The 17,181-nt window shown below is 41.1% G+C and overlaps 1 protein-coding gene across 3 annotated transcripts in view; it reads left to right on the forward strand.

The window, feature by feature from the left end:
• LOC126347709 (DNA oxidative demethylase ALKBH2-like) overlaps positions 1 to 17,181 on the forward strand; it is a 182,178-nt gene that overhangs the window by 102,172 nt on the left and 62,825 nt on the right. The window lies entirely within an intron of this gene.

Here is a 17,181-nt window from a genome sequence, read left to right on the forward strand (position 1 = left end):
GTGTACCAGATAAGGTGTTCAACGTATGCGTGTGGTATACACACACACCATCTACCAGAGAGGAGAGAAGTTCGATGGAATAAAACATAGTTGTGTAGTTTATAAAATTTGGACAAGTGGTGATCGGGTTTTGTTAGAAGAAGTTGTTTGACCTTACGCCATTTGGGATCTGTTTCTTGAAGTATACGCATCTGCTTGCAGAGCTGAAGGAAATACTTTCTATGTAGTGGATCTTTCATTAGAAGAATTCGGTAGTTAGACATCTGCTCGATAAGTTCACTGGACTCGGGAAGTCCTTGCGGCATGCGTGACAAAGCATCCGCGATAATGTTGCTTTTACCCTTGATGTATACTATTTCGAAATCATACTCTTGCAAGAAGAGACTCCATCGTGTAAGACGAGGATGAAGAAGTTTACACGAGAGCAAGAAACTAAGAGCTTGGTGATCAGAAAAGACCTTAATTTTCCGACCATGGATGTAGTAATTGAACCTTTTAAAGGACCATACAACGGCCAGAGCCTCCACCTCTGTCTTCGAGTATGACCTCTCATATTCTGTGAGAACCCTACTTGCAAAGCTGATAACTCTTATCTCTTCTTTTCCATCAATTCTATATGAAACAAACAAGAACCAAGCCCCTGAAATGAAGCATCTGACGAAATACAGAATTGTTTATCCATGTCTGGATGGAACAAAATATTGCTGTTAAGAAGTGCTTGTTTAATGCGATCAAAATCTGCCTGACACTCTGGCGTCCAATGCCAGTGAGTATTTTTCTTTAGAAGATCATGCAATGCTTGACTGTTCATCGATTGGTCCGAAATAAACTTTCTGAAAAAGGAAGTCATTCCGAGAAAGCCTTTCAACTGGCGTTTAGAAGAGGGCACAGGAAAGTTTTTAATAGCTGCTAGTTTGTCTGGATCTGGGGTAATTCCCTGTGATGATAGAAGATGTCCTGAAAATTTAATCTCGCTTTTACCAAATTTAGACCTATGTGGATTAGCTGTGACTCCATAGTCAACACACCTCTGGAAAACTTTGCTTATTATGTCTAAATGTTCTTCCCAAGATTTCGTAGCAATCAGTAAGTCATCAACATACATTGTTACTCGATCCAGCAGTTCAGGTCCTAATACATGATAAAGTGCAGCTATGAATACGCCTGAACTCACATTCAAACCAAACGGAACTACTTTGAATTGGTATGATCTACCTGCAAATATAAACGCTGCATATTTTCGAGACTGTGATGTCATCTTGACCTGCCAGTAGCTCGATCTCAAGTCTACCGATGTGAGGAATTTTACTCCATGAAACCTTTGTAATTGTTCATCCATAGCCTCAGGTCGAGTTCTTATTGGAATAATTATTTTATTTATGTTTCTTGCATCCAAAACTATACGTACACTACCATCCTGCTTCAAAACTGACAATAACGGACTACTGTAAGGTGAGTCTGATGGTTCAATGATCTCCCACTTAAGCATTTTACGTATTTCATTTTTCACAGCCTCGCGCCTTGCATACGGGACAGAGTACGTTGTCTTGCAAAAAGTAGAATGGGGGAGCGACCTTCATGTCATATTCGTAGTCACGTATTACTCTAGGTTTCGAAGAAAAGACATGAAGATACCTCATAAATAAGTGCAGTAAACCTTGCCTTTGTCTGTAAGCAAGTTCACTTGATTCGCTTACTTTATTCAAAATCTCTTCTCTAGTCGGAAGTCCGTCATCAGTATCAAAATCCGTCCAACTGTTATCCTGTCTTGTCATGTGTGCTTGGTTCAAAAACATTCGCTGTACCAGTCTGCGTACCTTAACTTTGTGCTCAGTGTTGACTCTTTTGACCTTGCCGCGCAACAATTGCAGCGTTACCTCCTGTTCACCTACTCGGATTGTACAGATACCCTTTTCTATATCAATCACTGCCTTATTCTTCCTCAGGAACTCCATTCCTAATAAGCATGACACTGACAAATTCTTAACTACTAGAAATACACACATGAAAGAAGTAGAATTAATCCTTGTCGGTACCTGAGCTTGCAAATTGACTCGCTGTGATAAAGATCCTACCGCTCCTGTTACTGAACATCCTTGTACTGGTGACGTTAAAATTTTCATCCGTGCAGAAACTTTCTTAAACATACATAGTGATAAAGCATTTACGTTTGCACCAGTATCAATAATAGCATCTATTGGTGTATTGGCTATGTAAATTTTAATCATTGCTTGTACTTCGTCTTTCCATACGTCATTCAAGTCTGTCTCAATATTTTCCTGCAACAAATCGTCTCTCAAATCAGTGTCGCGATCATAACGTATTACGTTAAGTCGTTCAAGGTCGAGTTTGCCCCCATTATGTCCCGCAGCATCCCCAAGGAGGCGAAAAGGTGCTGCCTTTAGTTTTCCGCTTTCTTGTGATGCGACTGATTTGATTCTTCTGTCACATCACTTGACCATTCTCGCAGGTTTTTTACCCATTGTGTGTGTTGATTTGTATCAAACCCTTGTTGGTACTGCACTTGGTTACCAGGCTGAAAAATCGATACTTTACTTGCCTGCGTAAAATATACCGGTGGATTGTATTGTTTTCGTGGTTTATTGTTATTGTATCTTAAAGTCCTGTTGTGGCGTGTACTGTTGTTGTTGCATGAATGGTTGTTGCTGAGACGTGTATTGCTGTTGTTGCTGGTGTTGTGGCTGCCCACAGGGTTGTGGTGGAGGTAGCTGACCTCCGCGATTTTGATCGTTGCAACGTTTACCCTTGTATTTTTTCCCATTGTGGTAGAAGTTACTACCGTTATTATTTGATTGGTATGGGGCATTCCCGTAATACTGTTGCTGCGTGTTGTATATTGGATTGTACCGTTGGTTGCCGTAATGCTTGTTTTTGTATTTACCATTACGGTAACCATTGTTTCGGCCTCTATTGCGGTTATTGTACTGTTTGTTTCCGTATTGTGTTTCGTGTGAACCATTTCCATTACTACCGTTTCCATTCGAATACGTGCCTGCGTTGTTGTTCTTACGGTTAGCATTCGCAATCGCGCCTTCGTGTATAACATCGAGCTAATCAAGGACGGATAAAAATGCGTCCTGATCTTCCTCTGACACGTTCACTGCTTTTTCGCGTATGGAAATGGGTAGTTTTGACTTAAGAATCATAATAACATCTTTTGTTGTTATGGGAGTGTCCCAATATTGTATCTTTCTCAAGTACTTTTCAAAGTACCGGCGAAGTCCGCCACTGTTCGAATGGAAAGGTTCGGCGTTGTAGACCTCTTTGCGTAGGCGTTGCTGAACACCTGCGCTCCAAAATTTGCTTAAAAAGTTCTTCTCAAACTCGCTAAATGTTTTGCACTTATCAACCATCTCGGTTCTCCATATAGCACTTTCTCCTTGTATGTATCCGGTAATGAATTGTATTCTCTGTTTGTCATTCCAGGCAGCTGGAAAGACTCCTGAAAAGTTTTTTAGGAAAACGACTGGATGAATAGTTCGCTTTTCCGGTTGGAATGGTTGAAAAACTGTGTTTCAATACACTCTCCTCTTTCATGAGGGTTGTGAGTGTCAATTGTTCAGTGTTGTTGTTGTGTGAATCGTTAAATTCATTTTTCGGTCGCGGAATGTACTGTAGTGTGTTGTGTTGTTGTGTTGTCTGTTATTGATGTTCATCTGGTTCAAAAGGTAGTGAGTGTTTCCCATCACTCTGGTTATCATAATGTAGTGTTTGAATTTGCTGTTTCAGGTCGGACATCTCATCTGTTACTTGCTTCCGCCATTCCGGCAAATCCCGGGTAAACACTCGTCTAATTTGGCCTAGTTCAGTACAAACAGTGTCTCCTGAACTGCCGGGTGCAGATAATATGTCTAAGGTTGCGGATTTAACAACATCTTTCAAGTCACGCGTAACCTTCTCCTCGACAAGCTTCTCTTGTACATAAATACATTCTTTGTAATGTTCGGTAAGTGCTTTAGTGTGCGAAGCAACACTACTGTTAACTCTTTCCTCAATAGTTCGGTCCGAAATGTCATTCGCCATTGCACTTACTTTTGATTCTACAGTGGCTACCGCTGTCGCTAACTCGTCTACCTGTCGTGCAACTGTTTTATACGCAAGTTTTACCGAATCGGTTTCTTAGCGACACGCTTCGATTTGAGTTGTGAGATTCTGACCAATGTTATCAATTTTGTTATCCAGATTGCTTGTCTGTGTTGTCAAAGTGGTTACTTGCGCCGTGACGTCACCCTTAACCGAATCTTATCTGTGCTGTGAGAAAGCCTACTTGCGTAGTGAGGGTACCTACTTTCGCATCAATGGTGGTATTTACGTCATTCCTAACTGAGTCAATCTGTGCTGTGAGAGAGCCTACTTGCGTAGTAACTGAGTCAATCTGTGTCGTCATATCAGTTTTCAACTCTGATAAAAACTTGTCTCTGTCTTTCTCACGTTGTTCGCGATCACGTTCACGCTGTTCCCTCTCCTGTCTGTCTAGTATCAATTCCTGTAACATTTCGACAATGTCAATTGACACCGTTATCGGGGAGGTGGGTGTTTCCTGCTGAGTGTCGTCCACGTTAGCTACCTCTTGTCTGTCGTCTGTCCTGGCCGTCGTTCCGCGTGAGCGGAGTCGGTAATGTTTGTTAACAGTGCCCTCGCTTTCGTCTGCAGAGTTCGCGCTCCATTGTCCGTCCGCCATAATGATATTCAACTATTGCCAACTTAAAATGGGTACTGCCAACTGAAATTCTGATTGCCAGTTATTCTTGCCGCGCAAGTTAAAGTCGCGGCGTGTTCGTCAAATGTCTAATGTTACGTGGGTAATAACTGACACACGTCTGTAGCAAAAAGACAAGATGGAGTCAACGCCGTTGAAACAATTGATTGCCAACGCTGTTACACAAAAAAGACTGAAATGGCATCCATCTTGAACTTACACGAGAATACTAACTACAGTATAAAACAAATAGTCCAAGCTAAAGGTTACAGAAAATGTTAAAATATTTACGTAAAAAAAGCGGTTTTTTACGTTAAATTACAGAAAGGATAGAGTGAGGTCGAATTTGAAGGTCAAATGAGCTACTCTTTAGACAGCACTATGGCAAACGAAAATTTGGTACTCACTCGGCGTTGTCTTCAAAATTGCAAATCTGCGTCTTATTAAATCCCCAATACCGCGTCCTTCAATATTGCGTATATTTATTGCCCATCCGTAATTTTATGCAGCATTGTGTTCCAAAGAGCTATACATGAAATAAGACAATCATATATTAGTACCGTGACACTTTCAATTTTTAGTCAAGTTCCTGTTCGGGCGCCAGATCTGGTATGACTTTTTTTTTTTTTTTTAGTAATTTAATTGAAAGCTTTGTTGCTTTGGTAAAAGTAAAATTGGTTCTTTTTGTCGTGACACAATAAATTACTATTAATCACACCAGATTTGTCGGAGAACAGCAGCAACTTGTGTAATTGATCCAGCTTTAAGAAATTCTATTACCTTTTAGCGGAAAATTCATGCCCTATTCTCCGACGTTAGAAAAGTCGTGGTGTTCCGTTCGGAGCAGGAGGCGGCTGTCTTTTCTCATTCGCGATATCGAAAATTACTAAAAAATGAACAGAAATTTTTCGGAGGAAGATCGCGCGGAGAAAACAGACAGAAGTTACATGAAGAAACCTAAGGGACCAACTAATTGGATTTGTACGAACATATAAACGGAACTGAAAGAACTTGGAATAAATACTATAACGATGTCGTCACGACAGCCTCCTGTTCCGACAGAACACACGCTGGATCATAAGCTGCAGAAATCTTTTAAACAGAAAATATTATCACAAGTATAATTAATGAAAATAAGGTTGAGAGATTTTCTTTGAAATTAAATAAACTTCAAGGCTTCAAGTACTATGTTATGAAACGGAAACTTACACTAACATGGCCACCCATTGTGGCGGTGGAGCGAATTTTCATGATACACATTCTCACTTGTTTGTGGCTACATATATTTTTAATCACTTAAACTCTTAAAGTTACAATGATTATATTAGTATGGAGCACAATACTTTTGCGTCCGACTCGCAACACATTCACAGAAGAACAGCTAGAGAGCGGCGCGGCTCCCTGCAGAAGTAAAAATTGGCAATTGTTATATTGAAACATAGGTGCGTCGTTTTTTTACTGATCGATAGCAGCGTATAACAGTTTATAGCTATCGTGATATTCTGCGCTTTTCAGGAGCGCGGCAAAGATATCTGGTTACAACATTCATTGGTATATGTTACAAGTTCCCACATACTGACGCGAATACAAAAAAAAAAACTTTTACATGTTGAAAATCGCAGTGATAAAGGCTGTAAGTCACAAAGTACATTGTCATAAAAATAGAAACCTCAGTAAATTGTCATAAAAATAGAAACCTCAATGTAAGTACAACTGACGTTTGGTTGTTTGTTGTCCACACAGACCTGTCATGGTAACTTCCACATTACACTTCTATATCACTCTTTTGATTGATCGCAGTTCACACAACAGTACAAACTTTTGGATTTCACAATTCAAAGTCCAGAGCTTTACCTAATATTACCAAGGTTTCATATAATATTACACATAGTACAGACCTCTTTTTTAATGTATGATCACTTTAATATTTCATACACATAGTTTGCAACACACAACACACAAGAAAAGAGTAGGAAATAGGTTACATAGAATATTATACAACATAGTTTTATCATTCAACTTCAAATTACACTTGCACATAATTTTTAAGTTGTATTTTCATCTCCTATCTGTTTTTGATACCAACGGCTCCGCTGTATTTGCACGTGGTTCGATTTGTTTAGTGGGCCGTGGCGTTTGACTTTGCTCTCTCCACTCTCTCGATCGGGGAGAGGAGTACGTCGCCTATACTTCAATTCATACTCTCCACCATCTTCCTCCTCTCCACACTGTACAGAATGGAGGGAAGGAGCGAATCGGACACTTCTTTCACGGCGGCTATCTGTTAACACCGTATTTGTCACACACACTTTAGCACAACAGTTTCCTCCTACTTCAGACATTCTTCAGCCACTCCCTCGACAACACTTACAATAGATACATGAACAACACATTATAATAATTACAACTAGGGTTACTGAATCTGCGTATCCCCACACGGAATACATACTTTGTGACCATCCTCGGAAGGTCGTTCGCTGCTGGTATTCTATTTCGCTTTGTAGTTAATCTATTTTGTGACTTGATATCTTTAGGTCATCTAAGTGTCTTACAGTATGTTCAGTGGGTAACGATACAGGTATTTTTGTGACCTCCTGCTTCTCCTTACTTATCATACAAAAGTCTATATCTAAATTTAACATAGGTACTATGTCATTCTTGCTTACATTAGTACTAATTACATGGTCAGCTTGTAGCATGGCTTGCGCACCATATCCTTTGCACTGGCTTGTAAATGTTAATTCTTCTTCTTCTGTGAAGTTTGGAAGGTAGGAGACGAGGTACTGGCGGAATTGAAGCTGTGAGGACGGGGCGCGAGTCGTGCTTGGATAGCTCAGTTGGTAGAGCACTTGGCCGCGAAAGGCATAGGTTCCGAGTTCAAGTCTCGGTGCGGCTCACAGTTTTAATCTGCCAGGAAGTTTCATATCGGCGCACACTCCGCTGTAGAGTGAAAATTTCATTCTGGAAACATTTCCCAGGCTGTGGCTAAGCCATGTCTCCGCAATATTCTTTCTTTCAGGAGTGCTAGTTCTGTAAAGTTTGGAAGGTAGGAGACGAGGTACTGGCAGAAGTAAAGCTGTGAGGACTGGGCGTGAATCGTGCTTCGGTATCTCAGTTGGTAGGGCACTTGCCCGCGAAAGACCAAGGTCCCGAGTTCGAGTCTCGGTCTGGCACACGATTTTAATCTGCCAGGAAGTTTCATTCATTGTCTTGTATCTGCGTCCAGATATTTTCATTCAGTATGATACACTTTTGATTGCAATCTTTTGGAACTTCTCTTATAGGCTACTGCATACGAGCTTCACATCACTCGTGGTCATACGTGGACATTAAAACAAACCTGTGCTTGCAAATCTGACTTCTCAGCGTGATCGTTTTACAGTGTAACTGGTCACGGGACAGAAGCGCGTACTGTCGTTTCGCATCATCAATCAGCAAGTACTTTTTCTCAGGGTCTATATAAGCCAACAATTTCTTTACCTGATTAAACTCCGCGGGTAATGGCCATATTTTATGTAACGTATATACGTTACTATCCACGAGAGGTACATTTAACACACAACTTAACGTAGTGCCGGCAAGAACTACATCTATATCTATTATACGACGCAACAGATACCCTTGGCACTTCGTGAATTCAACGGGGAACTTTTTGTCTCTTAAATCTTCTTTTATCAGTTCTAAATACTTGACCACCTGTACGGGGTTAATCAAGTGTGGTTCTAATAGACCTTTCTGCATGTTCACTATTGCAGAGACTAAGTAGTCGTATTCCCTCCCGAGTTCATTGAACATACTAGTAATCTGCATTATTTGCTCTGTAATAGTTAAGAGAATCAGGGCATGTTGTATCTACCTATTAGTGCTATTCTTATAATCCTCTATATGCATACTTACTTTTCTTATTGCTTCTGCAATTATCTTAGTGTTCTTAGTTACCGCGTTAAGTGTTTGATTCACTCCTTCAGTGACGTTCTCACAATGGTCACTTGTTCTTTGGACAATCGTAACAGCTCTCTCTGCTGTTCCTCGAGTACGTCTATTTTGGCTTCCAAGAATGCCGCATCATCGTCTAATGTGCCAAACAATACCTTACTTGCCTCCCCTATAAAATTTAATATTCCTCTTTTGACACTCGGTCGTTCATGCCTAGCCAGCTGATCAACCAACTCTTTCGATCTAGAAATTTTACTCAGATGCCATTTTACCGTTTGCTGTACATTCTCGCACTCTCCAGTGTTTAACTTTGCCCGACTCAGCTTACTGCCGGCCGCGGTGGTCTAGCGGTTCTAGGCGCGCAGTCCGGAACCGCGCGACTGCTACGGTCGCAGGTTCGAATGCTGCCTCGGGCATGGATGTGTGTGATGTCCTTAGGTTAGTTAGGTTTAACTAGTTCTAAGTTCTAGGGGACTGATGACCACAGTAGTTAAGTCCCATAGTGCTCAGAGCCATTTGAGCCATTTGACTCAGCTTACCCATGCGGTGTGTTACCTCTCCAAATTTGTCATGCAGTTCCTTGAGGTTAAAATAGCTCACCACTCTCCATGTTGTGCTGTGCAAACTCATGCTGGCCTGGTTGTTTTAGTAAATCTCCGGCCCTGACTGAAATTTTTGCACTCGTACATCTTGCGGTGGCGCTTCTCGTCCCACGAGGCTGATCTGCAAGATACTCCCGACTATCGCTGTCACCCACAGTGCCTTCATCCTTGACATCTGTAATAGAAACTTACTTGTCCCTCTTCTGCTCCTTTATCGCCTGCGGTCCTTCTTTCTTTTACATCACGTCTTCTAGTAGAATGTCCACATTTCCGTTCAGTAAAATTCCTTCAGCCTATTAGCATGCACTTTTATACATTTCTTCCCTTTTAGTCTAATTACTACGTTAGGTTCTTGCACATCAACCACAGTAAATAGCCCTCGCCATTGGCTATCTAATTTCCTCTCGTCATACAGCAATACGCGATCATTCCTTCTAAATTCCCTCGGCTTTTGTGTTTTGTCATAATTATTCTTGTTTCTTTCTTTGCTCACTTGTGTTGCCTCGCGGACATCTTGGTGTAACATTTGTAGTCGCTGTCGAATCTCCGTTACGTAATCATCATAATTGTAGACTACGTTTGCTGGTTTCTTTTATAGCCATTCCGGCAAATTGCACTTCCTGTCATAGAACAATTCGAATGGTGTGCATCCCGTGGTACTATGAGGAGTAGTATCGTACACAAAACATGCGAATGCAACCCATCCATCCCAATCTGTCTGGTCCCGGTTCACATAGTGTCGCAGCATCTCCGTCAGGGTACGGTGTGTACGTTCTGGCGCTCCATTGGACCTCGGATGGTTCGCTGTCGTTTGTATTTTCTCTATTCTCAGTCATATGCAGACTCGTTTCCTGGTGTCGCCTATCAAATTGCTTCCCATGTCGCTCTACAGAGCTGTTGGGATCCCAAATTATAAAATAATGCTTTCCAACAATTTTCGTGCAACTGAATCAGTGTCTTACCGAGCTATTGGTTCGGCTATTATAAACTTCGTAAGAGAGTCTTGGAAAGTCAAAATATATTTGTGCCAGACTGGGTAATGGGTAATGGACCTACTATATCAATATCACAGCGCTCAAATATAAATTCTTGGGTCAGAGTTAGCTCTAGTGGTTGCTTAGTCCTAGCTTGTGTGATCTTGTTCTTTTGGAAACTTTTGCATGTCCATATGAACTTCTCTATGTTGGCTTTAATACCCGGCCACGTATAGTACTGTTTTATTCGTCCATACGTCCTTCACATTCCATTATGGCCTCATATGAGAGATATGTGCATCTGCCTTAGAATTGCCAATTTATCCTCTGCACTCAGAACATCATCTTCGTTTATCTGGGATGTGCTACTGCCTCTGCTTATCTCGGTAGCGTCAGCTGTCTCTTCGGGGTCTGCTATCTCAGCCGTCGCCTCTGTCACCATTATCTCGTCGCTATTCGATTCCTTGATTGCGGTCTTAGTTGCGGCGTCCCCTCGCTTATCTTCGTGCCTGTCAGTCTCATTTGTATTCCTCTTTGTAACCTGCTTTGTTTGTCACCGTCTTGTACACTCCGAATGCGTGATAGCGCGCCGGCTTTCCTTCCTTATATATGATTTGGTAAGCGTATTCTTGCAACTTTAACCGAAGCTTCATTAATCTTGACGATGGATCCGTAATGCTACCTGACCACATCAGTGGTTTATGGTCCGTGAGTATCCTGAAATTCCTTCCAGAGAGATACGGTTGGAAGTATTTAACTGCCCATACTATGGCAAGCAACTCTCGCTCTATTGTACTGTAATTTAATTCTGCCTTGTTGAGAATACGTGATATGTATGCAGTTGGTAAATCCTTTCCCATTGGACCTTGACTCAAATATGCCCCTAACGCTTTCTTACTGGCGACAGTCGTTAACAGAAACTCTTTAGTGAAGTCTGGATACTGTAGTATCGGTGGCTTGGTTAAGTTCTCTTTCAGTGTTTGAAACGCCTCTTCCTGTGCTTCAGCCCAAACATACAGAACTCCTTTCTTTAAGGGAAGCCGAACGATGAAAATGACGAAATTAACATTTTTGATTCTTTTTCATTATAAAATTATTTGGAATTTTCTGCATAAAACAAATCAAGTTTCACCCTTCTAAGTGAATTCTATGTGTTTTTTATCGCTGCAAAGTTGACGCGTCGCGTAAACGGTTGTAGCGACTTCGTGTGTTGCCTCTGATGGCGCCGCTCGCTGGCTGCAAGCAGGCTATCTTTGCGGAATTAGACAGTGTTTTGTTTTCCAACGCTGTATGGCTTTCTCTCTGTGACAAGTGACTGTTCATATCGGTAAACATAAACGCTATACCGTGTGTGTTGACTTGTGGCGTTTGCTTTGTGTTGTTTAGCTGTTCAATTTTGCATATTTGACGAATTTTGCTCGTACCTGTTTTACGTATTTGGTTTGTGGATATCAATATCCCCCGTTTCAGCAATCGAGTGTTTAAGAAAAGGCACAATGAGTGGAAGAAGAACTCTTTTATTGTTTCGAAGGGAGATGCTGCTCAGACTGCTTTACCGACTACTCCAAATGAATGTGATAGAACTTCTTCCAGCAAGAAACTTTGTGACAGCAAAGAAAAATTTGAAAACACTGAAAGTGACAGTAATGATGTGAATGAAATAATTAACATTTCCTTGCTCTCTAATATTTTGAAACATAACGATTATGACAAGTTTCCAAAGAAAGAGGACTGGAATTGAAAATAACTTCACACATTGGTTTGGCATGTAAAATGATACTGAATTGTAACAAATGTGCTGCAGAAGTCTCCTTTCCTAATTCTAACAGTATTCCTCGTAGTGGTAATAGTGGAAAGAAGGTGTATGATATAAATTTTAGGCTAGAGTATGGCTTGCGTTGCATTGGCAAGGGCAATGCTGCAGGGACAATGTTATGTGGAATTATGAACTTGCCAAAACCACCAACCAAGTTTGGATTTTATAATGAATTGGTGGGATGATCTGCTGAAGATATTACTCAAGCAACACTGAAGAAAGTAGTTGAAGAAGCTGTGACAGATAATGGGAATTGTAGAGAATTAACTGTTGCTTTAGATGGATCATGGCAACGTAGGGGTCATAAATCTATAAATGAAGTTGTGACAGTTACCAGTGGAGACAGTTGCAAAGTAATTGAAGTTGCTATTCTCTCAAAACATTGTAGATGTAATGGCAATACCAAGGACGAACATAGTGAAAGTTGTGAAGCAAATTTTCACGGCACGAGTGGAGCAATGGAAGTAGAGAGAGTTAAAGCAATTTTTTCCAGATCACAGGAGTGGTATAATGTACGATACACTAACTATCTAGGTGATGGTGAATCTAAGGGATATAAAGCTGTAGAGGAACTCAAACCTTATGGCAATGAAATTTACATTAAAAAGCAGGAGTGCATTGGATATGTGAAGAAGCGCATGGGGGCTCTCTTGCACCTAAAGCAGACATTAGGATCCCAATAGGCTTAGTGGTGGTACGACCCTTGGAGGAAGAGGAAGATTGACAGACGAACCAATTGATAGATTGCAGAGGTATTATGGGTGTGCAATTAGGCATGGAGCATATGAGGAGAGCAGTATGGTCATTATTTTTTCATACTGCATCAACAAATGAACACCCACAACATGCACTGTGCCCCACAGGTGATGACTCATGTTGTAAGTACCAATCAGGAAAGGAATACGCCTGTAAAAAGTTTACCAAATGCTGTAATTGATGTAATGAAGCCCATATTCAAAGATTTATCACAGCGAAGTTTATTGGAAAAGTGTTTACATGGAAAAATACAAAATCCAAATGAAAGTGTAAATAATTTAATTTGGATTAGGATTCCCAAAAGAATATTTGCACAAATAAAAACATTGCATTTTGGAGTGTATGATACAGTGGCAACATACAATGAAGGAAACATTATCAAATGTGATGTGCTGAAACGTTTCGGTTTCCAACCAGGACACTACACCATTTCCACAATGCATCTAATTGATGAAGAAAGACTGAGATGTGCAGGAAGAAGAGACAAAAGCCTACAACATGCAGCAAAAGGGAAGAAAAGACCAGTGAAAAGGAAACTAACACTGGAAAAAGAAGAGGATGCTGATAATCCATCATATGTGGCAGGAATGTATTAAAAAACTTCATAATCCTTTTCCTGTAACTTAAAAAGTTTCATGTTTGAGGAACATTTTCTCAAAAATTACTAACAGTACATCAATGAAATTTATACACAATATTGTTTACTTTCTTTCCTTTATTTTTATGACAAGTTGTAAAAAAATATTGTATAATTCAAGAGTTATAGAAGAAAAAGTGCAAAATTTTAGAAAAAAACATAAGCATCTGTATAAAAATATTGTAAAACAAAACCAATAAATATTTCTTAACATGTAATCCAAATTTCAGAGCAATATGTTTAATGGTTTTAGAAAAGATGTTCTTTCTATTTGCTAAAATTAACATGGAGGAGATGGATTGTTCCGGCTCTCCTTAATAGTTCGTGTAGGAGTTTTGAAATTTTGGTAAAGTTGCTCAAAAATCGTCGGTAGTATTAGATCATGCCCAGATAACTTTTTAAGTCAGCAGTTGTCCTTGGCTGCAGATACTTTTCTATCGCTGCTACTTTAGTGCGATCGGGTTTCAGACCTTCCGCTGTGAAAACGTAACCCAAAAACTTACGTCCGTAGGAATTCACATTTGTCGACTTGCAATTTTACGTTTGCTTTCCGTAAGCGATCAAATACTTCAAGTCATACATTATGGTCAACAAGTGACTCACCCAAGACTACAATGTCGGCTAGGTAAATGAACACCTTATTTCTCTGTACAGCCGTCAGTATGGTATTCATTAAACGTTGAAATGTGGATGGAGCCGTGTTCAGGTCCATCACCATCCTATTGTATTCAAAATGGCCTGTAGGTGTGCTAACTGCCGTCTTTCTTCGATCCCTTTCGTCTATCAGGACTTGATAGTACCCTTTCGCGAGATCTAGGGTTGAGAAATGCTTTGCCTTCCCTAGGCTATCTAGTATTTCATCAATTCTGGGCAGTGGGTAGACCATATTCAACGACATATCATTTAATTTCCGTTAATCGACAACCACTCTCCACTTTTGTGTGCCACTAGCATCAAGCTTCTTCGGTAGTAAAAACAGAGGTAAGTTGAAAAGACTGGTACTCGTTGATATTATGCCGTCTTCCAGCATGCCATCTATTTCCTTTTTCAGTGCTTCCTATTGTGCTTGGGGGATTCGGAAAGGCCTCTGATTTACGACTGTACCCTCTGCTTCAGGTACTAGTGGAATGTGATGCTTCACTACAGTGGTGTAGGCGAGCGCGTCTCCCAGTAAATGAAAGACATCATTATACGCCAAACACAACTCCTGTATGGCTTCTTGCTCTTCTTGGTTTAAGTGCTCTACACGCATGTTTTCTTTCAACAAGTTCTACCGCGGTTTTCTCCCGCCTTTCTTTCCCTGCGGTGCACATCGGATTTTACAACTGCTCGGTGGCAGAATTCGTTCCACTAATACCTCCGGCGCAATAAAATGGATATTCATCACACTTGTTATGCACATCCCGTCTCGGATAGTCACTATGGCTTCTGGTATATAGACCCCTGGTCTAATCTCTTGTTTCGGAATTACTGCTTCACTCCCTTGTTTTCTTGTCGCGCGACCTTTTATAAATCTTTCTTCTCGCGGCCCGATTCTTATTTCTTCCGATTCCTCCGGGGCTGGAGACAGGTTGCTCCTACTCGTCGTGACCTTACATTGATTCTTTGCTCTTCGGAGTGGCCATTTACTTTGCTTAGCTTCATTTTCCTTTGGTTTCGTACAACCCTCTTGGGATGGCGCAGGCGGCGGCCGGCTGACAGGCCTCTCTGTGTGTTTGTCTTTACCAATACCCTCGTTATCTACGCGGAATGTGCCTCTATCGTCCGTTTACGTTGCAGCAACTTTTTCTGTGCATGCAGTGACCTTGGCCGGCATCTTTACAAACAAGTAGGCCAGCCCTTATCTACAATGTCAGTATAGAACTGGGGATTAGCGATCAAGTTAATAGATCAGTCAAGAACGCTCGGAGATTATTTCTGCTAGATATGGAAGATAAGCAGTTGTTAACATCTCATTTACACAGTAAATTGACATCACTGAGTTCAAGCAAGACAGATGTAGAGAAATAATGGGAAAAGTTTAAGCATATTGTAAATCGTGGTCTGTACAGTTACGTTCCTAGTATCTGGATAAAGGATGGAAAGACCCACAATAATTTAGTAACGAAATTCGTAAGATGCTGAAGAAGCAAAGCTGTTGCACTCTAGGTTCAAAAGAGGACGCACAAACGACTCATACGTCTGTGAAAAGATCTGTGCTCGAAGCATACAACAGCTACCACCGTCACACCTTAGCAAAAGTTCTAGCATAGAACCCGAGAAAATAGCTAAGCGGGTCTAAGGCTTCCATTCAGTTCCTTGTTGACCAGTCTGGTGTGGCAGTTAACGATAGTAAAGCGGAAGCCGAAGTTTTAAATTTCAAATTCAAGAAATCGTTCACGCTGGAGAAGCGTACAAACATACCGTCACTTGAGCATCGGACGGACTCCCGTATGGACGACGTATAATAAGTATACCTGGCGTGGAGAAGTAACTGAAAGATTTGAAAACATAGAAATAACCAGGTCCGGATTTTACAGAGAATGCTCTACGGCATTAGCCCCTTACCTAGTTTGCATTTATCATGAATTTCTTGCTCAGCACAAAGTCCGAAGCGACTGGAAAAAAGCGGAGGTGACTCTAGTATTTAAGAAAGGTAAAAGAAGGGACCCGCAAAATTACATATACCAATATCCCTTACTTAAGTTTGCTGCAGAATCCTTAAACAAAATGGCTCTGAGGACTATAAGACTTAACATGTCATCAGTCCCCTAGAACTTAGAACTACTTAAACCTAACTAACCTGAGGACATCACACACATCCATGCCCGAGGCAGGATTCGAACCGTTGCAGTCACGCGGTTCCGGACTGAAGCGCCTAGAACCGTTCGGCCCTTCCGGCCGGTTATCCTTAAACACATTCTCAGTTCGAATATAATAAACTTTCTTGAGGCTAAGAAGCTTATGTCCACGAATCAGCAAGGTTTTAGAAAGTATCGCTCGTACGAAACTCACTTTTCTCACATGATATACTGAGAAATATTGAAGAAGAGCAACAGGCAGATTCCGTATTTTTAGGTTTCCGGAAAGCATTTGACACTGTGCCCCATTGCAGGCTGTTAACGAAGGTACGAGCATATGGAATAAGTTCAAAGATATGTGAAGCCTGGAAGGCTTAAATAATAGAATGCAGTGTATTGCCATCCATGGCAAGTGTTCATAAGAGACAAAGGTATCGTCGGGAGTGCCCGATGGGGAAGTGTGGTAGGACCACTATTGTTCTCTATTTACATAAATGATTTGACGGACAGGGTGGGCAGCAGTCTGCGCCTGTTTGCTGATGATGGTGTGGTGTACAGTAATGTGTCGAAGTTCAGTGACTGTAGAAAGATACAAGACGACCTAGACAAAATTTCCAATCGGTGTGACGAATGTTAGCTAACCCTAAATGTGGAAAAATATAATTTAATGCGTATGAGTAGGAAGAACAAAACTGCAAGGTTCGGTTACAGTATTACTGGTGTCCAGCTTGACACAGCCAAGTCATTTCAATATCAGGGCGTAACGTTGCGAGTGACACGAGGTGGAACGAACATGTGAAAACTGTGGTAGGGAAGGCAAATGGTCGACTTCGGTGTATTGGTTCACCTGTGAAGGAGACAGCATATAAGACTCTGGTGCGACCTATTCTTGAGTACTGCTCGAGTGTTTGGTATCCGTACCAGGTCGGATTGTAGGAAGATATCGAAGCAGTTCAGAGG

Source organism: Schistocerca gregaria, chromosome 1 (assembly GCF_023897955.1).
Source record: "Schistocerca gregaria isolate iqSchGreg1 chromosome 1, iqSchGreg1.2, whole genome shotgun sequence".
NCBI lineage: Eukaryota > Metazoa > Arthropoda > Insecta > Orthoptera > Acrididae > Schistocerca > Schistocerca gregaria.